This window comes from Papio anubis, chromosome 15, assembly GCF_008728515.1.
Source record: "Papio anubis isolate 15944 chromosome 15, Panubis1.0, whole genome shotgun sequence".
Lineage (NCBI taxonomy): Eukaryota > Metazoa > Chordata > Mammalia > Primates > Cercopithecidae > Papio > Papio anubis.
The window spans coordinates 33,475,851-33,501,331 of NC_044990.1; the positions used below are offsets into that span (position 1 = coordinate 33,475,851).

The following is a 25,481-nucleotide window of genomic DNA, read 5'->3' on the forward strand; positions in this document are numbered from 1 at the left end:
GAGGTTTCATCTTGTTAATCTTAAGAAATTGATTTAGAACAAGCAAATGGGAACAAGGGGGAAATTGTATTTATTTTAAGTTGTTTTATGATGCTTACTGGGAAGGACAAGTTACATACGTGTGTGTGTGTGTGTGTGTATACATACACATTTTTTTGAGACAGAAGGTTTTTTTGTTTTTGTTTTTTTGTTTTTTTCTCTCTTTGAGACAGAGGTTCTTTCTTGTTGCCCCAGCTGGAGTGCAATGACATGGTCTCAGCTCTCTGCAACCTCTGCCTCTAGGGTTCAAGTGATTCTCCTGCCTCAGCATCCCAAGTAGCTGGGATTGCAGGTGCCTGCCACCACACCTGGCTAAATTTTTTTTTTTTTTTTTTTGTATTTTTAGGAGAGATGAGATTTCATCATATTGACCAGGCTGGTCTGGAACTCCTGGCATCAGGTGATCCACCTGCTTTGGCCTCCCAAAGTGTTGGGATTACAGGCATGAGCCACTGCACCCAGCCGTACATTATTTTAATAATAAAGCAACAAGTTTTATTTTCTGTTCCCAGTGTATTTTCTATATTGTAAGCAAAATTATACTCTTAAATTTGGATCTGATCTTGCTCTTATTCTACTTAATGGCATTCAATTGCTATCCAATTGCATGTAGGTTAATCTTTAAATTGTTACTGAGATTTATTAAGGCGTTTGGATTTCTTATTAATCTGGCTGCTGGCTACAGCTTCTCTATAGCTTCACTTCTCCATCCTATTTCCTTTCTATGATATATTCTAGCAGGATTAAACTTGCCTTCATTTCTAAACACACTACTGTACTTTTATTGATTCACTGCACAAAATACTTTGTTCTTATATTTAACATTCTTTTCCTCTCCTTTGCTAGCTTAACGTCTACACATACTTCACATATTTCAACATCAGTTTCAGTTTATTTACTTTAAAAAGACTTTTCTGACCTGTAAATGAACATAATATGTCACTCTTTTCATATTCTATTGTAATTGCCTATTTTTCACTACATTTTAAACACTCTACACTCATATGTTGCTTAACGATGGAGATGCCTTCTGGGAAATACATCGTTAGGCAATTTCATCACGGTGAGAACATTCATAGAGTGTACTTACGTGAACCTAGATGAGACCGCCTACTATAAACCTAGGCTATAAGGTATAACCTGTTGCTTCTAAGCTACATACCTGTACAATGTTGCAGTACTGAACACTAGGTAATTGTGACACAACAGTAAGTATTTGTGTATCTGAACATATCTAAATAAAGAAAAGGTATGGTAAAAATACAGTATAAACAAATTCGTACATCTGTATAGGGTACATACCATTAATGGAGCCTATGGGACAGGAAGTCGCTCTGGGTAAGTTACTGAGTGAGTGGCGACTGCTTGTGAAGGCCTAGGACGTTACTACGCACACCAACATAGAACATAGACCTTACAAACACTGCACACTTAGGCTACAATAAATGTATTACAAATTTTTTTTTCTTTAATAATAATTTAACCTTAGTTTATTGTTACATTTTTACTTTTTAAACTTCTTAATTCTTTCTAACTTTTTGACTCTTCTAAAAATACTTACCTTAAAACACAAACACATTATACCATTATACAAAAATATTTTCTTCATATTCTTTTTCTACAAGATTTTTCTCATTTGTAACTTTTTTTTTTAACTTTGTAAACTTTTTGTGTTAAAAACCAAGATCCAAACACATACCGTAACCTGGGCCTACACAGGATCAGGATGGATATCACTGCCTTCCACGTCCACATCTTATCTCACTGGAGGGCCTTCAGAGGCGGTAACAAGCATAGAGCTATCATATCCTATGATAGTAGCGCATTCTTCTGGAATACCTACTGAAGGACCTGCCTGAGGCTGTTTTACAGTTAAATCTTAAAAAATAAGTGGAAAGAATATACTTTAAAATATAAGTAAAAGTATAGTATAGTAAATACATAAACCAGTAACATAGTAGTTTGAATGGAAAAGAGAAAAAATATATATATACTCAAAAAGAAGGCCTAATAGTGGTTGAAGGGTTGACTAAAGACAAATGACAAGGGCATAGTCAAGAGCAAAACAATAGCAAGTGTAAGGTGTAGGGTGTTGAGGTCTGCGTGTTTCCTAAACAAAGGAATGAACACACAAGACAACACAGGAGAAGACAAACATGGCGGCCGCCCTGAGCAGCACGCTCCGCTTTATTTTATACACGCTTGTGGAATTTTACTACGTCACAAGACACGAGCTGTTTTTATGACACAAGTTGTTTTTATGTCATGAGTTGTTTTTCTGACCTTTCCCTAACTTTCTGATTTCTCAAGATGCTTAAACATTAACCAGTTCCCAGAGTCTGCTGTTTGTGGCTGACTCTTTTGTTCTTCCTGTTTGCAGGGAAGAAACGTCCTGCTTTGTTTGCCAGAGCAGGACTTATAGGGAACATCTCGTTTGCGAGCACGTAGTCCTCTACAGTAGGGATCACAAGTCAGAGCAAAGGAGTGTTGCCTCATGGGTGGTAAATCAAGCTACATTTATTGGCAAATGCATTATGGCAGGATTGTCCCCTGCAACTATAAAATAGATGAAAACAATGCAAAGCAGAACAGGTCACGACTTGGAGTGAAAGGCAAAGGATAGCAATACTAAGGTCTTATTTTGGAAGGATATTAACTTCCTGGATAGGAAGACTAAGGTCTTCCCCAGGACAATGGAATACTAAGTGTTTTGTTGCTGTCTTCGTTAATTTAAAGAGATCCTCATAACAAAAGAGTCAGAGAGCAATGACATTGGGGAATTTAATCTAAAAGTTATAATTTACACAAACATGTTTTACATGTTGGAGAAAAATATAGTCATTAAGTCCTCCTTCTTAGAGTCTACATATATTTTAACATTTCCAAACTCAGATTTTCAGCATGGAAATTAATCTTGGTTTTATGGATAAATAATAAATATGCACGCAAATTTAAATTTATATTTATAAACACACAGTCACAAATGTAAGTTCTTCACACATGTATGGCTGCAAATGAATGTGTATGTGCACATGTAAGGGTTGGTTAATAGCACTGGAAATTAGTGTCTTCTTATTTTTCTTACAGTATTGTCTCCAGTGGGATTCTTGTTTTGCTTGTTACCTCTTGTAGCTTGTACTAAGTGAGAAGAGAGAATCACTGATTAACATCTAAGTGTTGTCACTGCGGAACAAACTGTAAACACGAAGGATATTTTCAAGGTTTTAAAGGCACTTTTTCTATAGTTTATAAGGACCTGTATTATGTTCTTATGCATTTTACATCTTTCTTATAATAATAACTGAATATAGTGTGAATGAAAAGTTAATCGCATTTTTTACAATGGAAATTCACTTTTAGTATACCAAAACATAACACATCTTTACTTTTTAAAATGTTAATAAGATTTATTATCATTATTAGTAATAGTTTATTTAAAATATTATTATTTTAGGGTCTGGTGTGCCAAAGAATGCATAGAAATATTTACTAATATCTAAATCAAATTTAGATAGTAAATTTGCTTTTTATCACCCAACATTTCTTCTCCTAGGGAACCTAAGTGTGTCAGAGATTCAAAATTGGGATTCAGTCAACTCTCTGAAAACTCCCTATTATGCTAGCATAATGGAACAATAGCACTGAGTTGTTGAGCTTCATCTTAAATGGTACATCTATTATTACGCTAATGATTGCAAACCATATGGTGTAACCAATAGGGCTGTCTTTAAATACACTAATTACATCAACTGCAGGCAATAAAACAGGTGCTAAAACAATGTTCTCACACACTGTTTTTCATTTACAGCTCCATAGAAGACCTTTAGAGAGATTGGAATCCCAATCTATTTCCATAGACTCTCATTTGACATTTAAAGATCCTGCATAGCTATATCCAGTCAACTCCAATTTAAACAACAAATATGCTATTTGTTAGTAAACCTAGAAATAGATTGTTTAAGTGAGGATTAATGGATGAAAGAAGAGCAATTTAAAGCAAATAATGTCAGTGTTTATTGGGAGTTCTATAGTCAATTTTACCTATGATATGTTGTGCTATTCTGCATGTATAGATCATTTTATATGAGTAAACTTGAAGTCAGACAGATTGGGGTCAAATCCTGGTCTTGGCTTAGATTTTATTAGATATAACTATTTGAGAATGTTATTCAATATCTCTCTGACTCAGTTTCCTCACATATTTAATGGTTTAAGTCATCATAACAAACTCATAAGGCTGTTTTGAGGATTAAGTGAGGTGAGTCTTCTAACTTGTGTTAAACCCCTGCTTGGCATAAATACCAAATAAATGCTAGCTAATATCATAAAATAATTGCATTGTAGGCACAAATACACTAAAAATATGTATCCTTGTAAATATACACTAAAAAGAAATGTTTAAAAAAGATAATATGTTCTAGAATAAATTGTAGGTAATATCTTTAGATATTGATATCTAATACCTTACACAAATTTAAACAATGTGAAATATCCATAATATAGTTACATATTTTTTTCAGTAACAAAGCATTTAAAATGAAACTTGTGTAGTCCGATTGCAAGAAAAAAAGTGTATATAGAAGAATTAGCAAACAAATTGCCTATTTGCAAATTACTAACTGTTATGTTAGTGACCTAAAATAAAAATTGGTTCTCAAATTACTAGTCTTTAATGAGATAACAACTTTAATGAGAGAGTAAGTAGTAACCAGCATGTTGGGGAATAGGAAAGCACAGTTGGTCAAAAATCTCTATTAAAGGATGTTTCTGCTTTACTTAGGCTGAAATAACATGGTGGGGAGGAGGCTGTGGGGTTTCTGGCAAAAACATGCAATTTCGGAGTCCACCCAGTCTCTATCGCCCGTGGGTTTGCAGGCGTTCCTGCAGGTTTTGCTCCTGGACATGATGATCCCTCTTACCCCTGCTTCTCTCACAGAAAAGTCTCAGCATCCTTCCTTTCAGATTTGTCTGACATTGACCTCTTCTCTGTGAGAGATGAGGAGGTAATCGCCATGTCAAAAGAATATTTATGGAGAATTCATTTAGTCACAGCATTAAGTTACTATAATAAATCTCCAGAATCATACGAAGATGTTGGAACTTGCTGCCAGGGTTTTGAAACTTCCAGTTGGTCAGATGTCAGTTAACATGAAGTAGCAGGTTCAGTGAATTTAGAGTATGCCATGAAATCACTTTACGTGATGCAGCGGCAGGAGACTCTTCACTGCCTTGTAGCCATATTATCCATCAGTAGTTAATATTGTCAACACTGCCAATATCTTTCTCCCTTTCTTTCTTCCTCCCTGCCTTTCTCCTTCCCTACTTCCTTATTTTCTTTGTACCTTCCTGCCTTTGTTCCTTGTTTCCTTATTTCCTTTTAAATGTCTTTCCTCCTTCTCCCTGTTTATTCAACTATAATTCTTTTAGAAATGATACAGTTGGAAGAACATGGAACCCAGATAATAGTGCCTTAAACCATAGAATTTCTTAAGAAGGATTCTTGATGAAGGCAATCAGGGGCTTGTTCAGCAGCCGAATATCACCATTAAGAAGCTTTCCATTTTTCTCATCTACTATCCCTTTGTATATTGGTCTTTTGCCCTTGAATGTTTTGTGATTCATCATCATATGTGATATGGTTTGGCTGTGTCCTCACCCAAATCTCATCTTGACTTACAGCTCCCATTATTCCCATGTGTTGTGGGGAGGGACCTGATGGGAGATAATTGAGTCATGGGGATGGTTTCCCCCATACTATTCTCGTGGTAGTGAATAAATCTTATGAGATCTGAAGGATTTATAAGGGGAAACGCCTTTTGCTTGTCTCTTATTCCCTCTTGTCTGCCACCTTGTGGTGTTTCACCATGAAGGTCTTTCGCCTCCTGTCATGATTGTGAGGCCTCCCCAGCCATATGGAACTGTGAGTCCATTAAACCTCTTTTTCTTTATAAATTTCCCAGTCTCAGGTATGTCTTTATCAGCAACATGAAAACAGACTAATACAACATGACTTCCAAAGGTCCAAGAACCACATCACTTTTGGAGCAGGAGGAAGGGCAAAAAAATCAGCACTTCTTCCATTTAAAAGGAAGCAAATATTGTCCCAAGCCTCAACTTGGACTCCCTTTGGAGTCTCATTGGCCAGAACTTTGTCACACAGCAATCCCTAACCGTGTGGAAGTTTAGAAAAGGAACTGGCATTTTAACTTCTTGCTTACTGTGGAAAAACATGAGGGAAAAAAATGCTGTATACCCAGAAAACCTACAACTGCTACCTAATGGAAAAAAAAGTAAGAAGAATGCAAAAATAACTTTAAAATCTAGAAAGTTAATCTTTTAATGATAAAAGAACTTCTGGAATATTTTCTTCCACAGGAACAAATAAATACTTCTCAGTAAGGCTTTATGTGAGATGCCAGCTGATAGAAAAATATATAACATACACCCTAAAGATTAATATCAATTACTTTGGACCTTTCTAGGAATGTTGAGAACAAGCACTGTAATTTAGTGCTGTTCTTCAACAGTGATGACCGGCTGGACTCATCAGTGTAAATTCACAATATCCTCTGTGCTGGTTCAGGTTTTCTTCTGTCCACTTCTGGATATTATGTTTCATATTCTTCTGGAATTATTTCATGTGTAGTTATTGTTTTCCTATCAGCAATATTTGCTCCTTGTGAATGTTTTTATATTTTGTACTTAATATTTACTGTTTTGTTGACAGGATGCTATTAATCTCTGTCAGTAATTGAAGAAATGATTGATTTAATTACTGAACATATCTGACACGACATTATATATTTTAATTAAATTTATATATGAGCAATGGAGTTTAAAAAGAGTGTTTTTGTTATCCAAAGAAACACCTGAAATTATGACATTAAAAGACTCTAAGAAATAAACATGTTTTGTTTTTCACATATTAAAGTACCTGGTAGATGGCATGCGATAAACACTGTTGGACTTGCTACCAGAACAACAGCACACAATTGTGTATTTCCAGGTCTGCTAATCAAAGAAAGTGACTTCAAAGGCCACTGTCTCTTTCATGGCTTGTTCTTCATATAAAGGCCACATAAGTTGTACACCAGTTTGTGAAACTTCATATATATTTATAATCTTACTAATGTGATCTAATTAGGTTTGCTATGATTAAAATTAGAAAAAATTACTTAGACACAGTATATCTAGTGGTACATTGGTAAATCAGCCCTAATGGAAAGAGGGAAAGAGTTTTGATTTAAATTCCTTGCTAATTTTTGTGATATAAATACTGCAGACATGGTCAATTTCAAACTACGAATGATTTAACTATTGGCTTGCTCAATTCCTATTTGCCAAGTGGCTCTCAGGAGCCACTGTCAGCCACATCCAGTTCCAAGTCAACAAGTTTATTGACCCCTATGGCTACCAGACTCCCAATTTGTTGAGAAAACAGACTGATAAACCTACTCTTCTGTAAACATGTGCTACCTTTTAAGAATAAGGAAGAATGACTCAGAGGCCAGAACAGAGGCTGAAACCATGGGTGCAGAGGGTAGAGCTATTAGGCACAGAGGATTATTTCTATACTTGGAGTCCTAATGGAATGTACTGAATATTTAAAATTTGTTGGAATTGGTGATCCTTTTTTCCTTGATGGTCTGTTTTAGAATGGGAACATATATAACTATTATTCTATGCTTCCTTCATCATTGTATTTTGGAAACAACTAACTGTTTTCTAGGTTAACAAATCTACAAATGGAGAGAAATTTTAGTGCAGGGTGAATTTTACTTAGAGTCTTGCTTGTAATAATTTAGACAATTTAGATAATAATATTTGGGAGTTTAAAATTGATTATATTTAGGTAAGATTTTGAACTTTAGTTGATGCTGTAGTTGTTTGAGCTTATGAGAATGTTGAGATTGGGGTGAATTCATTTGGCATTTAGCATGGACATAAATTTTGAGAGTTCACAGGGGAGACTGTGGTAGGTGTATAATGGCTTCTCAAAAGATATCCATGCCCTAATTCTTGGAACTAGTAAGTGTTAATTTATGTGGTAAAACAGACTTTGCAGATGTGATTAATTTAAGGATCTTGAGATGGCATGACCATTTTATGTTATCTAGGTGAACCCTAAAGGAAATACAAAATATCCTTGAAAGAGAAATGTAGAGGAGGATTTGACACAGAAAGAAGAAAAGGCAATAGGACTACAGAGGCCAGAATTGAAGTGATGCAGCCAGAAGACAAGGAATACCAACACTCATCAGAAACTGGAATAAGCAAGGAACAGATTCTTCCTAGAGCCTCCAGAGGGAGCACATTATGATCAACATCTTGATTTTGGCTGAATTATACTGATTTGGACTTTGGACTTCAAAATTTAACAGAATAAATTTCTGTATTTTTAAGCTAGCCAGTTCATGGTAATTTATCCACAGCTGCCTTAAGAAGTAACAAAATGTCCAAATACAGCCTAAACAATATGGTGAGACCCCATCTCTACAAAATATACAAAAATTAGGTGGTGTTTTCCTGTAGTCCCAGTTACTTGGGAGGCTGAGGTGAGAGGATCAACTGAACCCAAGAGGTCGAAGCTGCAGTGAGCAAAAATCATGCCACCGTACTTCAGCCTGGGCAACAGAGTGAGACTCGGTCTCAAAAAGGAAAAAAAAAAAAAATTCCCAAGTGTACTTTATTCCATATTTGACATTTGAAAAAGTAATCAGTATAATTCATGGATAGTGTAAAAAAAATAATTTATTTTTTTGTGCCCTCCCATCCTCAGAGGGAAAGATAAGGTTACAGGTAAGTTTTACACAATGTCTTTCTATCAGATTAAGGAAGCTCCCTTATATTTCTAGAAACCATAAGTGAGTTTAGCAGGAACACTAGATCCAAAATCAACATAAAACAGTCGTGCTTATATTCTAGCAACAAGTAATTAGAAATTAAAATTTTAATACAATCTAAATAGTGTCAAAATATAAAATCACTTAACAGGAAGTGACAACATATGTACAAGACCTTTACACTCAAAACCAGGAAACATTGCTAAGATAAATTTAAAATGAACTAAATAATGGAGAGTTATACCATATTCATAAATTAGAAAACTGACTACTATAAAAATGCTAAGCCTTCCTAAATTGATGTAAACATTAAAGATAACACCAAGCAAACCCTCAGGAGGTTTTTTGTTGTTGTTGTTGTTGTTTTTGTCATTTTGTTTGTCTTTTTTGTTCTGTAGAAATTGATAAATTAATTGTAAAACTCAATGAAAATGTGACAGTCATAACATAGATTAAAGAAAAAAACTTTAAGAAAACATTTATGTAATTAATGACATAATTTATATATTATTTTAAAATAAGAGTAATAAAGACAAAATGGCATCTGTGTTAAATGGATAGATAATTAAAATAAAATGAAGAGTACAAAAGTGACCTACATATATAAAAACAACTAACTTTTCAATAAACAATTCTGATACAACTAGATATGCATATGCAAAATTAAGCTTAAATATATGCTTCACACTGTATAAAAATGGACACAAAATGGATCATAGACTTAAATGTAAAATGTAAAATTTAATTTTCTATAATATAGGAAAAAACCTTTGTGACTCGTCATATACAAAGATTGCTTAGATACTACAGCAAAAGGATGATGCTGAAAAAAATGAAGTGATAAAATGGACTTCTTCACCAAAGATGGTACAGTTGATCCTCGAACAATACAGGTTTGAACTGCACGGGACCACTTATCAGAGGATTCTTTTCAACAGGAATTAAATTAAGTGTTCCTGTGTCTCCTGCTTCCCTTTCTGTCTCCTCTACTTCTTTCTTCTCTGCCACCCCTGAGATAGCAAGACCAGCCCCTCTTCCTCCTCCTCTGCCTACTCAGTGTGAAGACAATGAGGATGAACACCTTTATCATGCTCCACTTCCACTTATTGAATAGCAAATATATTTAATCTTTCTTTGGTTTTCTTAAGAACATTATTTTCTCTATCTTACTTGATTGTATTAATAATAAAATAAGTATATTTATAGTATATATTCATGTAACATAAAAACGTGTATATTGACTGTTGATGCTATTGGTAAGGCTTCTGGTCAACAGTAGACTATTAATAGTTAAGTGTGATCAATCAAAAGTAATAAGTGGATTTTTGACCGTGCAGGGCTCAGTGCTGCAACCCTTGAATTGTTCTAGGTTCAACAATTCTAGGTTCAATCTATATACAGATGCAAAATAAGCACAGGTTATGAGTATACTAAAAAATCTACAACAAAATTCCAACACACAACTATTAGAATGGTTACAATTAAAAATACTACACAGGCTAACTACAGTGATGCAAGCCTGAAATCCCAGCATTTTGGGAGGCTGTTATGGGTGAATAGCTTGAGCTCAGGAATTTGAGATCAGCCTTGCAACATGGTGAAACCCTGTCTCTACAAAAAATATAAAAATTAGGTGGGTATGGTGCTCACCTGTCATCCCAGCTACTCAGAAGGGAGTCCTAGGTGGGAGGATCACTTGTGCCAGGGAGGCTGAGGCTACAGTAAGACAAGATTATGCTGGTGCACTCCAGCCTGTGCCACAGAGTGAGACCTTGTCTCAAAAAAAAAAAAAAAAAAAAAAAAAAAAGAAAAGAAAAAAGAAAACACTACAAAATGTGCTGGAAAATGAAGGATTCAGGACTCTCATAAACTGCCAAGAGGAATTTAAAATGACACAATCACTTGAACAGCAGTTTGGCAAATGCTTAAAAGGTTTACAAGCAATGACTCCATAATCCAATCATTCCATAGTCCACATATCCATACAAAGATTTGTGCATTAAGGTTTATGACAACTTTCTTTGTAAAACCTCAAACTGGTAATAAATACAATGTCTACCAACAGATACACTTATGAACAGACTGTTACATCTGTACAATGGGATACTACTCTGCAATAAAAAAGAATATACATACACGCTACAGTATGGATGAATCTAAATAAATAATGCTGAGGGAAATAAGCTAAACAAACAAAAGATTTGATATATTATTCCATTTCTATAAAATTATACAAAATGCCAAATAATCTATAGTGACAAAAAGTAGATAAGTGGGTTCCTTAAGATGGGTTAAGAAGAATTCTAAGGAGAACGGGAAAGAATTACAAAGGAGGTAAGAACAAATTTTGTGAATTACACCTCAATAAAATTTCTTTTCAGAGTAGTCTCATTGGCAGTGCCAAAAAATCCAAGTCAAATTAGAATTGTACAAGAATCAAAAAGAGATTTATCTCAAGGCAGAAGAATGTGAAGAGTTAAGCAAATAGAAATGGAGATTATGTGAACTCAGTTATGAAGCTAGAGATGAACAGTACTTCAAAAGAAGATCTTTAACCAAACTATATCCTTAAGAAATCAGTTTTTTTTTTTTTTGTGTGTGTGTGTGTGTGTATGTGTGTGTGTGTATATATATGTTTTTCAGAATATGATTTTTGTGAGTTTTGTTTTGTTTCTTTGTTTCACTAGTTATATGCCATAATTAAAGAACCTGGCTAGCTTCAGCTTGTCCCATTGCTATTCAGTCACAGTTTCACACCTACCATTTTAATCAGGCTCTTTTGAGACACTGGTTGGAGCTGAGTCAGAATAGTTATGCCAAAGTGGTATATAAATGTTAACATAAGCCCTTGATCTTCTTAAGATCTCTCACTGGAAGAAGGGGGTTGATTTTCTCCTTCTAACACAATCTTGTAGAACTCATTTTTATTTAAATCTTTCTTTAGTATTTAAGTCTTTGTTATCTAAATACAAATAAAATGTGAAAAGGATTGACCATAAGTAATCATCCAGAATAATATGATCATGCTTCCAGCTAGGACACAATTATGAGTCTCTCTATCAATCTCCAAAACATATGGGCATTTCTTAGGATGTTTTTCATTTAATTGTGAAAGACTAATTATCCCCATTGTCTTTTGTTATCTAGGCAAACGTTCCACTGAAACTTGTTACAGTTTTTACTGCATATATAGATAATATAGTCTTTTTAAACACATTACAACTACTAGGTTTCACACTATGGTTCAGTATTGCATTTGATAGAAATTACATGTTATTTCAGGTAATGATAAATATGTATACTACACTTACTACAATAAGTAATTTAGCAACTATGACACATTGGAAAGATATTGTGGAGACCCAAGAATATTAGTAATTGAAAATTAAATTTGCTATTGAAAAATGGGCAAAATTTTACATTAATTAACAAAGAATTAATTTAAATTATATTTTTGTTATTATATACCAATATGAATACATAATTAATGAGAAACAATAGCTGTGGTCATCGATATGGTAAAACCATTAGAATGGAGTGACTTTATTGAAAACAAAACGTGTTTTTTTGTTTCTCTTGCAAAAAAGCAAAAATGCAAAAAAGGGCAAAAGTCTTAACTAAACTATAATAACAAAGCTCATAGAAAAGATAAGTTTTTGCTCAATGTCATTGTAATTGTTAGAGTATGTTGTTGTTGTTGTTGTTGTTGTTATTATTATTGTGAGACCATTTAACATGAGAACTACTCTCCTAAAAAATTTTTAAGGGCACATTACTGCATGTATAACTATAGGCACTATGTTGTACATGTGGTCTCTAGAACTTACCTATCTTGTATGGCTGGAACTTTAAACTTTATACTCATTGAACAACAACTCGTTTTCTTTTCCCTCAGTCCCTGACAACTGCCATTCTAATTTTTCCTTCTGTGAGTTCCCACTATGTTAGAGGCCTCATATAAGCAAAATCATGCAATAGTTGTATTTGTCCTTTCATGCAGCTTATTTCACTCAGCATAATGTTCTCAAATTTCATTCATGTTGTCACATATTGTAGGATTTCATTTTTTTAAGGCTGAATAATGTTTCATTGTATGTATATATCACATTTTAAAAAATCCACTTCCCTTTCGGGGGATATTTAGGTTGTTTTCTCATCTTGATTATTGTAAATAATGCTTCAATAAACATGCGAGTGCTAATATCTCTTCGAGATCCTAATTTCAAATCGTTTGAGGTAAACATTCAGAAATGTACTTGCCAGATAATAGGATAGTCATATTTTTAGTTTTTTGAAGAACCTTCATATTGTTTTCCATAGTGACTGCACCATCTTTCATTCCCAACACAATGAACAAGTGTTTTAAGTTCTCTACAGGCATGCCAATACTTATTTTTTGTATTTTTGATGATAGCCATTCTAACAGGTGTGTAGTGATATCTCATTATAATTTTGATTTGCATTTCCATGAAGCAGTTGCTGTTGAGTATCCTTTTATATAGCTGTTGAGTTTTTGTATTTTTAGTGGAGAAATGTCTACTCAAGCACTTAGCCCATTCATAAAATTAGGTTCTCAGTACTTTTGGTATTGAGTTATAGGAGTCCTTTAAATAATTTTGAACTTCAACGCCTCATCAGGTATATGGCTTGCAAATATTTTCCACCATTTAGTAGGGTGTCCTTCTACTCTAGTGATGGTTTACTTTGCTGAGCAGAAGCTTTTAAATTTGATTTAGTTTCACTTGTTGTGTATTTGTTTTTGTTGGTTGTGGTTTTGGGGTCATATTTATGAAATCATTGCAAAGGTCAATATAGTGAAAATTTTCTATGTTGTCTCATAAAAGTTTTACAATTTCAGGTCTAACGTTTAAGTCTTTAATCTGTTTTTGGTTGATTTTTGTATATTTTGTAATGTAAACATCTGATTGCGTTTTTTTTTTTTTTTTTTTTTTTTTTTGTTTTTTTTGCATATGTGTGGATATCCAGTTTTCTCAGCTTCATTTTAAATAACAGACTATACTTTTCCCATTGTGTATTCTTGGCACCCTTGTCAAAGATCAGTGGCTGTATATGCATGGATTTATTTATGGGCTCTCTGTTCTGTTTCATTGGTCTATATGTATGTATGCCAGCATCATACTATTAGTTACTGTGTCTTTTTAATATATTTTGACATCAGAAAGTGCGATGCCTTCAGCTTTATTCTTTATCAAAAGTATTTGGCTATTTGAGATCTTTTGTGGTTTTATATAAGTTTTAGAATTTTCTGTTTCCATAAAAATGACATTGAAATTTTGATAGGGATTGCATTGAATCTGTAGATTGCTTTGGGTAGTATGGACATTTTCACAATATCACATTTCCTAGTACATGAACATGGAATGCTTTCCCATTTTTTAAAATGTCTTCTTTCATTTCTTTCACCTATTTTATAGTTTTAAATGTATCAGGCTTTCACTTTCTTTGTTTATTCTGTTTTTTTATTTCGATGCTATTGTAAAGGGATTATTTTCCTAATTTCCTTTTCAGATAGACACTTGTATATAGAAACAACACTAATTTTGGGATGTTGATTTTGTATCCTAAAACCCTACCAAGATTATTCATTAGTTCTAACGGATTTTTGGTAGTCTTTAGGATTTTCTGCATATTGAACCTGTAAACAGGAATAATCTTTAAGTGACAAGAGCATCCTTTTATTGATCTTGATCTTAGTAGAAACATGTTCAGTTTTTTAACACTGAACATGATGTTAGCTCTTGGCTTGTCATATATGGCCTAATATTCAGTAATTTACTTTTATTACTAGTTTATTGAGAGTTGTTATCATAAAATGGTGTTGAATTTTATCGAATGGTTTTTCTGGATCTATTCGGGTAATTGTGTGATTTTAGTCTTCATTCTGCTAATGTGATATAACAAATTAATTAATTTTCATGTGTTGACTCAACCTTACATCCTATGGATAAATCCCATGTGGTCATGGTGTATAATCCTTTTAATGTGCTGCTGAATTTGATTTGTTAGTGTTTTATGAGGATATATGGATTTATGTTCATCTGTGATATTGGCCTAAAGATTTCTTATAGTGTTTTTGCTTAGCTTTTGTATCAGTGTAATGCTGTCCTCATTAAATGGTTTTAGTTTTGTTTTCTCCTCTTTGAATTTCAGAAGAGTTTGAGAAAACAATGGCATTAATTATTCTTTAAATGTTTGATAGAATTTGATAGTTAAGCTGTCTGGTCCTGAACTTTTCTCTGTTACAAGGTTTTTGATTACTGATTTAACTTGGTTTGTTCATATTTTCTGTATTTTAATGACTCAGTTTCGGTGGGTTGTATGTTCTAGGAAGTTTTCCATTTTTTCTAGGTTATTGAATTTGAGTATAATCATTCATCTCTATTTGTTATTATCCTTTACAATACTGTGACAACGGTCATATTATCCCCTCTTTAATTTCTGAATTTACTTTTTGAGATTTATCATCTATTTTTAGTCTAGTTAAAGGTTTGCCAATTTTGTTTATGTTTTTGAAACACCAAATCTTAGTTTTGCTGGTTTTTTTTTTTTTTGGTATTGCTTTCTCCAATTTCCATTTATTCTCCAATTTATTCATTTCTGCTTTATTCTTTATTATTTTCTTCTTTATGATAAATTGAGGTTTGTTTTTCCTTTTCTAGTTCCTTGAGATATAAAGTTAAGTTGTTTGAGATCTTTCTTCTTTTTTAATGTAGGTGTTTATTGCTGTAAGCTTCCCTCTTAGTGATACTCTTGTTGCACCCCATAAGTTAAGAATGATGTGTTTGCATTTTTGTTTCAAGTTTTTTTCTAATTTCTCTTTAGATTTTTCCTTTGACCTGTTGGTTGTTCAAAAGTGTTGCTTTTTATATTTGCAAATTTTTCAGTTTCCTTCTTTTATTAATTTCCAGTTTCATTTTATTGTGACCAGAAAAAGATACTTCTTAAGATTTACATTTCCCTAAGTTTGTTAGGACTTGTTTTGTAATGTAACATGTGATCTATCCCAAGAATTTTTTTTTTTTTTTTTTTTTTTTTTTTTTTTAGACAGAGTCTCCCTTTGTTGCCAGGGTGTGATGGCTGTAATACCCGAGCAGGGCAGGGAAGTGCTGGGTAGAGAAGGGCGGGGTCTCTGGCAAGGGCTCTACCCTGGGCTTCTGCCCACGGACCTAAGCGAAAAACATATACTAATGTTTTCAAGCCCAAATGTTGCATTTTCCAAGACCACTCTGGCCCGCCACGCCCCCCATCCTGTGTCCATATAAACCTGAGACCTTAGCGGGCACAGACACAAGCGGCTGAACATGCAGAGGAGCGGAGGAACAGAGCTGCAGAGAGTGGCAGAGAGCAGCAGGGCCACATGGTAGAGAAGGAGAGAAGAGGTCTCTGAACCTCAGCTGAGAACAGCCGGACTCCAGGGGAAGATAACTTCCGCTCCATCCCTGCCTTCCAGCACCCCATCCATCTTGCTGAGAGCAACCTCTACCACTCAATAAAGCCTTGCATCCATCCTACAAGCCCACATATAATCCTATTTTCCTGGCACCCTGGGCAAGACCTCGGGATACAGAAAGGTGTCACACTGGCCCTCAGCCCTTGCGATAAGACGGAAGGTCTATTGAGCTGATTAACACAAGCCATTTGCAGACAGCAAAGCGGAAAGCGCACATTGTAACACATGCCCACTAGGGCTTCAGGAGTCACAGACACTCACCCCTAGATGCTGCCCTGGGGCCGGAGCCCAAATGTGCTCCCTATGGCCTCTGTGCCTGTGGTCTGTATGCTCCCCCTAGTGCCTTCAGCAGCAGGGCCACCAAAGGAGCAAGCCACACCCCTGTCGCACTTCCTATGAGGGGGAGAAGGGAACTTTCCTTTTTCAGCTGTAGGGCAGTGGCACCATCTCGGCTCACTGCAGCCTACACCTCCCAGGTTAAGGGATTCTCGTGCCTCAGCCTCCGGAGTAGCTGGAATTAAAGGAGCGGCCACCAACCCGCTAATTTTTGTATTTTTTTTAGAGACAGGGTTCCGCCATTTTAGCCAGGCTGGTCTCCAACTCCTGACCTCAAGTGATCCTCCGACCTCGGCCCCCCAAAATGCTGGGATTACAGGTGTGAACCACCATGCCCAGCCCTGAATAATGTTCTTTTTGCACTAGAGAAACGTGCATTCTGCTGTTGTTGGGTAGAACGTTCTGTATAAGTCTGTTAGGTCCATTTGGTCTGTAGTGTAGTTAAAAGCTGCATTTCTTTGTTGACTTTCTTCCTAGTTGTTCTATTCTTATTGAAAATGGGTAGTGAAGTCACTTAGTATTATTGTATTGTTGTCCATTTCCTCCCTTCAGTACTGTCACTGTTTGCTTTATGTTTAGGTGCTTTGATATTGGTTGCATATATGTTTGCAACTGTTATATCTTTCTCACGGAGTGACCCTTTTATTATATAATGTCTCCTAATTTTTTTTTTTATTTAAACTGTATTTTGTCTGATATATGTATAGCTACCGCTATTCTCTCTTGGTTACTGTTAGCAAGAATTATCTGTTCTCACCTCATCGCTTTCAGCCTGTGTGATTTCCAAAGTAAATCTGTTACAGAGAGGAGAAAGTTGGATATTACTCTTTTCCTTCCATTAAGCTACTCTATGTCTTTTGATTGAAGAAGTTTAATTCATCTATGTTGAAGGTAATTATTTAAGGGGAAGGATTTATTATTGCTTTTTTGTTTTGTTTGTCTCGTAATTCTTTTGTTCCTCTTGTCCTCTCTTGCTGTCTTCCCTTGGGATTGCTTTTTGTTTACATATTTTTGTATCCCTTTCACCTTGTCTTTTGTGTAACACTTACACAGGTATTTTCATTGAGGTTACCATGTGGCTATTTTAAACTGAAATAGCTTAACTTAATCATATACAAACACTAAACACTTTAACTTCTTCCTCCCGATACACAATTTATGTTATCCATGTGACAATTTACAGCTATTTATATTGCTTATCTGTTAACATATTTTCATTCATACTTAGTTTTAATAACTTTTCCTTTTAACTTTTATAGTAGAATTAAGAAATAATATATACTTCATTGTGACAGTAATGGAGTATTCTGTATGTCAACATATTTACCTTTACCAACAAATTTTATATGTTTTTATGCTCTTCTTTTGCTGATTAGCATCTTTTCAAGATGAGAATTCCCCTTTAACATTTCTTTTAATGAAGGTCTAGTAGTGATGAACTTGCTCAATTTTGGGTGATAGGGGTTGGAAAAGTCTGTTTTCTTTAATTTTTGAAGGACATTTTTTACTAGTTATAGAATTCCTTATTGACAATTTTTTTTTTCTTTCAGCAATTTGACCCTACAGCATTCGAATCCCTTCTGAACTGCAAAGTTTCTGCAGAAAAATTTTGTGATGATATTAACAAAGTTCCCTTATACATCACAAGTCACTTCTCTCTTGCTGCTTTAAAAATTCTCTCTTTGTTTATGACAATTTGATTATAATGTGTCTTGGTGTATGAATCCAGGGTGTGAATTTCCTTGGGTTTATTTTACTTGGAATCCTTTAGGATTTTTACCCCAGAATATCCATCTCCTACACAGATTTACCAAGTTTTCTGCTGTTATTTCTCTGAGTAAGCTTTCTGGTGCTTGTCTCTCTTCTCCTGCTCGTATTTCCATACGCGTATATTGGTCTGCTTGAGAGTATCCCATAAGTCTTTTAAGCTATTTTTATTCTTTTTCATTCTTCTCTGTTTTTGTTCTTCTGACTGTATAATATCATATGAGCTATCTTTAAGTTCACTTAGTCTTTTATTTCTGCATGCTGTAGTTTGCTGTTAACTCCTCTATTGAATTTTTTTAGTTGAGTATTGCATTCTTTAGCTCTAAGATTTCTGTTAATTTCTTTTTACATTTTCTATTTCTTTGAAAGAATTCTTACTTTATTTGTGCATTGTTTTCCTGAGCTAGTTGAGCATTTTTATGGTGGTTATTTTGAATTATTTGTCAGATAATTAATATACCTCCATTTCATAAGAATCAATTTCTGGAGATTTCTCTTGTCCCTTTGGATCTTATTTCCCTCATCCTTCATGTTTTCCTCTTTGTGTTGGTACCTACATTAAACAACAACAACAACAACAACAAACAACTGCCACCTCTCCCAGTATTTTTGTATTGGCCTACTATAGGACAAGACCTTCACCAATCTTCCTGACCTCTCAAATCTTTGTGGTAGTTTGAACCATTGTCTTTATTGTTAGCAGCCCTCAAGCATCTAGAATACGCCAGAGCCTATTAGCATGGCAAGACAGGTGGGGCAGAAGTTAATTCCTTAGGGAGCTACCAGAAAAGTTGGAACACTGTATGGGTTGACTCTTTTCCTCTCCAGAGAGAAACTGGTAACTGGAGTTATTTGCTCACTAGTTCTGTGTTTAGTCAAGGGGTAGAGCTATACTGAGTGCCTACTCACTATTTCAAGACAACATTTTGTTCTCCATAGCCATCAGCAGATACCATACGCTAGATACTGTCAGCTCTCTGGGACCAGCAAGATTGAAGACAGTCTCTCAGGTAACATGCTGAAAATTTGGGATACCAAATGTGCATTCTAACTCCTTTGCTTCTCAAGGAGAAGCTGGGAGCAGGGCTTCCATCTTGATCATATGGGTTTGTGCTGGGTGTGGGTATTATGGCAAGAGGTATCTCCACTGCTTCTACCAGTTGTGAAGTGGCTGGTTTCTCACTTGCCTAGGGTACAGGAGTCTCTAAGCTTGTTGCTAAATTTCTCATAAAAATAATTGATGAATGTACTGCTGCTGAGTCAGTGTGTCTGTCAGGGAAGAAGAGTTCAAAGCTTCCTAGCCTGACATCTTGCTGAAATCACTTCTAGAGTATATATTTTCGATCATATCTGAACATCTGGTAAAAACAAATATCTGTAAAACATTATTGTTACTTCATTTTTTCCAAGAGAGTATATATTTATTATCTAACAATCATAACTTAGTCAAAAACATAACTTGTAAAATTGTTTTTGTCTACACTGTTTACATTAAGTGCTTCCATATTTACTAATAATATATAATTAGTTATCTGCTCTTTCTTATTTTTTCTCCCGCCTAAATAATAGATGCAGATTAAATGATCCATTTAAAATAGCAACAACTAAAAAGAAAAATTGATAAATTTTATGAATAGAATAATTTTTTTTACAAAAGCACAGATGACAGTGACTAATATATATATGGAAAAAAAGACTTTAGTAATTAAAGAAATGTAATCAAGCTCATTGAAATTTTCAACATTTAATAGTCACAAAATGATATTCAAATAAGTAGAAAAGCAGATAAATGAATTATCTCAACATTGCTAACAAGAGTATAATTTTGCTCTGTTATTTATAAAATTACTTTGGGAATAAGTACAATTCTCTTTTATAATACAAACTATATTTTTAAAAAAGTTATAGCCAGGCACGGTGGCTCACACCTGTAATCTTAGCACTTTGGAAGGCCAAGGTGGGCAGATCACGTGAGGTCAGGAGTTCAAGACCAGCCTGACCAATATGGTGAAACCACATCTGTACTAAAAACAAAAATTAGCCAGGCATGGTGGTGGGCACCTGTAGTCCCAACTACTTGGGAGGCTGAGACAGGAGAATTGCTTGAACCCAGGAGGCAGAGGTTGCAGTCAGCCAAGATCGTGCCACTGCACTCCAGCCTGGGCAACACAGTGAGACTCCGTATCAAAAAAAAATTAGGAAAAACTCTGATGCAAAAGAGCAAATGAGTAAAAATGGTTATGAATGAGAAAGTTTAGGACTTTTTAGTTTCTAACCATTTTCTCCCAAGTAAAACCTTTACTTTTATAATAAAATATGGCAAACTCAGTTATTTTTCTTCCATGAATTTCAATAATAAATGTAGTTTTATACTTTGCATGTATTGCTATAAGTCTAAGCATCACTGAGCAAATCCAGAGTTTAATAATATTATGCTTTTTATCCAAATCTGTTTTTTCCTATTACAACTGGCATTAATATTGGAAGGGCAGGTAATATCTATTCTTAACATTTTAATAGCCTTGATTCCACATGATTACAATATACAATATCTGTTGTTCAGGCAATAGTTTTTAAAGGCAGTAGTTACTGATGGTTACTAAATCTAAGCCATATTTGTGCCATTAAAAATTGTGCAAGATGCATAGTACATTAATCAATTTTATGTTCACTTTATTGTGATAATTTGTTGTAGAAGAGAAAGCCTGTTTTAAATTTTTAATGTTGTTAATATATTTGGATTCCATGGCTTCATTTCTAAGTATTTATTTTAAAAACATAGTCAAATATATGCACAGAAAGTTTATTATAGTTTTTAATTAGTATATTTAAAATATTTTTATGAGCAAATTTTTCTTATGTTGACATGGGGAAAATATAAATAAATAAATCTTTAAGAGGATACCGGTTGAAGTTATGTGTTATGCAATAATATATACTACCGTAGAGTCAATAAATTTCATTTTATATGAGAATATTTTTGACATAATAAATGTTTGCAACATATTAAAAAATAAAAATTGTTTCAAAATACAGAAATAATTCACACATCACTTCTCAGGCATTTGGCCAAAATCGAGCACAGTGATAATATACTTTTATAACACAAATTTATTTGCATATTTGTTGCTTTTTATATCAAAAGATATTTAGAGACAGATATATAAAAAGCGTGAGATAATATATATCAAAATGCCAAGAAAACAGTAATTTTAAATTAACTAATAATTATGGAAAATATTATTTTCTTGTATTTTCCTGACTTTTTCAAATGTTTTACATTACACATATATTATTTTAACTATTAAAAATATATAGATAGAGGCTAGGTGTGGTGGCTCACGCCTGTAACCCCAGCACTTTGGGACACCAAGGCGGGTGGATCAGCTGAGGTCAGGAGTTTGAGACCAGCTTAGCTAAACTGCTGAAACCCCGTCTCTACTATAAATACAAAAATTAGCTGGGCGTGGTGGTGCACACCTGTAATCCTAGCTAGTCGGAAGGCTGAGACAGGAGAATTGCTTGAACCCAGGAGGGGGATGTTGCAGTGAGTGGAGATTGTGCCACTACACTCCAGCCTAGGCAACAGAGTGAGACTCTCTCAAAAAAAAAAAAAAAGAAAGAAAGAAAGAAAAAAGAAACATATAGATAGATAGTGCATACACTTTTAACAATTAAAAAATATTTTTATATGTAAATATATATTTTTATATATAATTTGGCAATATACCCCATCAAAAAAGTTAAAAAACAAACACTCCATCAGGATTAAGCCATTATATAATTTTAGTTTAAATCTTCTAATTCATTTCTTTCCTTATTGCTTGTTATTTGTGTTGAAATTTTAACATTTTGGTTTTTCTTTTTTGTTGACAACCTAAGCTTTCCTCACATTAATGAAGATCTTTCATCAATAAGGTTTTCTAGCTTCAGAGATTCTATGTAGGTTTCTACCTTTCCTGATTTTCTTTCCACTCTTCGAAAAATAATTCACACTCATTCTTCAGGTTGCTATTTAAATATCTGCTCCTCAGCGTAACTTATGATAGATCTTCAAAATAAATCAGAACCCTGCATTATAGTTTCCTTAAATTTCTTATATAACATTCATAATATTTAATGATTATGTCTATTCATGCAGTCATTTTATTTTTATATGGCTACTACTAGACACTTCATTTTATATTTTAATTTATTAGCTCATTCAATCTTTCAACAGCAACAACAAAAAGAGCTTCTGCTAAGTTCTAGGCAGCATTGAAGGAACCTACCTTTCAGTGCATAAAGCTGATAGTGTTCCTAACCTCATGGAGAGTACATGCCAAGATGGAAAATAAAATAATATATTTATACAACTGTAGTTAGTAGTATGTTCCCTAAGGAAAAATGAAGCAGGGTAAGAAGATGAAGACTGATTAGGAAGACAGGGTTCTTTTATTTTTAGAGATTGAGGAAAGATTGCAGTGAGACTAATGAGGTCAAAGCAAAAATCAGAATGAAATGGAGTATGCTATGCAATGATATGTAGGAAAAGAGATCCAAGCTGAGGGTACTGCACTTGCAATTGATGGGAGAACGTAGTTGGAAAACTGTAAGAACTAGAAGCATATCAGTGTCACAAGACCAGAGTAAGTCACTAAGGGTGATGTAAGATGAGGTCAGAGAGAGAGAAAAAGGCAAGATCATGTAAGGTTTATGTTGGACATGGTTAGGAATTTGGATTTTAGTTTGAATGTGATGGGAAGTCTTTGGAAGATTTTGCAGATGGAAATGAAATAATCTCCATTTTACTTATTAGAAGATTATTCTAGCCTAGCATGGTAATTCATGCCTGTAATCCCAGAAACTTGGAAGGTAAAGGCAGGAGGATTGCTTGAGGCCAGGAGTTCCAGACCAGCCTGGACAGCATAGCAAAACCCCAGCTCTACAAAAGATAAAAAGAGAAATTAGCTGTGTATGGCATACCCCTGTCGTTCTAGCTATTCAGAGGCTGAGGCAGGAGGATTGCTTGCGCCCAAGAGTCCAAGGCTATAGTAAGCAATGATCACTCACCACTTCATTGAACCTGGGAAACAGAACAAGATCCTGTGTCTTAAAAAAATAATTTTAAAAAGATTATTCAAACTTCTATACAGAAAACAAACATTTGGAGAGTAATAGTAGAAACAGAGGCTATTTTAGTTGCCTAAGTAAGAGTTTTTTCTGCACCAATACAGCCCATCTCCCACCATACATAAATGTCCTCAAGATTCAACTCTGTATCTGCTGAATACATAAATACTAGAGAAAAATGAATTAGTATACATACAATCTATGACTAGTTTTTATTTTTATAATTTTCAAGAACTTATCAGGCCAGCAGTCTAACAGAGGACTACACAATTGTGCCAAAGCTCAGCAATTGACTGTTTTTATTCTTAATGTCACCTAGTATAGAAATGTATTGGAAATAGCATAAAGCCATTCACAGTTTTTATGACCTTTACGTGCCCTGTGACTCAATGTACAGGAATCATTACTAGGCTAAACTCTAAGAACTCAATATAGATCTTGAAAATCTTACAAACCTAAAATCTTCCAGGATAGTCAGAACACAGATGAAGAATCTCAAAATGAATCAGGTAGTAATTCCCAAAATGCAAATCAGTGATCCCATTCCCACTTTTCCCCATGGCTTTATACTTTTCTTCTACCTCAGTAGCTTGTCCTCATTTTGTTTGTTTGCCTCACTTTTCTTATTTGACATGGTAAAACATATAAACATTTTTTATATAATAATGATATAGTTTTTCTGGCTCCATCTACAAATAACTCATTGACAATTTAGTCTGCTCTATAATGATGGATAGTCAAAGAGTTAATAGACAATGACACCACTTTGAAATGTGTTCTCTAACATTTAATTGACAAAATTAAAACTGCTTTGGAGAAAATTAGCTCCTTTACTTATATATGACTTTGTTTTTCAAACAATTCCTTTACATGATTATCAATGTTAAAAGGTGGATTTTATTTGGACTGGGAAGCTGTGCACACAATGCATGGATATTTCAAAACCATAATATTTTCAAATATTTTGAATTTCCACAATTTAATGCCTTAGGAAAAGAACAAAGGGCTAAACTATGAGAATTCAGTAACAGTAATGATGTCCTATGGGTCCTTCATAACTCTTATTTTGATAGTTTTTCAACCTAATGATTTTGTAGCCAGGCTCCGTGGAAGAGACTATTGGACCTTAATTTATTCTATTCTTTTTTGGGCAGACGATAGTAGCAAATTTGGGGAGATATTTATTTAAACTGTAATTCTTATTTGGCCCAGGTTATGAAGAGGTGGAAAGATTTTCCACTTAAATAATGTCGCTTTAGAATACTTGACCTCCAAACGAAAATGTTAATCCTCCAGCTCAGCTGACTTTTAAACCATGCATCTCAATTTAAGAATAGATGTGCTGTTTGTAATTCAGTTCCTTTTGGGAGTGACCACCTCAAATTTGCTGCCACTAGTAACATGCAATCAAAAAATAAATAAAATATACAGAGGACTCCTGAAAGGTCCATATACCAATGTTTTGTGGTTGAATATTTTTCAGTGAACAAAGTCAGAATATCAGCATATTTCTATGACTGCTTATTTCTATTTATTTTATTAATGCTTTTATATAGCAAGCCCACACTGGAGACACTATAAAAATACAGTGAAGTTCCTATTTATTGTAGAAACATTTTTAATAAAGTCTTATGATAAAATCTCATTCTGAACTCAGATTTAGAATGAAATGTCCTTCTAATCAGTGTCTAGGTTTTTATCTCATATATGGTGTGACTCATTACTGCTTTTATACTTCTTTTGTCTTAGGACATAGGAAACATTGAGGCAACCGTGTCTTGCCATTTGTCAGGTCCACAGATAAGACCACCCAGCATTCACTTCTAGCACTTAGCTTACCCTTAGATTCATTCTGTTTTGCTACTGAGGCATTATCAAGGTATTTTTGGCAACTATCAATAACCTCTGGGAGT

The 25,481-nt window shown here is 34.3% G+C and overlaps 1 long non-coding RNA gene across 1 annotated transcript; it reads left to right on the plus strand.

Moving 5' to 3' along the window:
* The first annotated feature begins 466 nt into the window (after positions 1 to 466).
* Positions 467 to 8,604, plus strand: LOC116270588. The gene is made up of 3 exons (XR_004178725.1): positions 467 to 1,377; positions 3,127 to 3,260; positions 8,157 to 8,604. It is a non-coding gene; the product is annotated as an uncharacterized LOC116270588 (long non-coding RNA).
* The last annotated feature ends 16,877 nt before the right edge of the window (positions 8,605 to 25,481 follow it).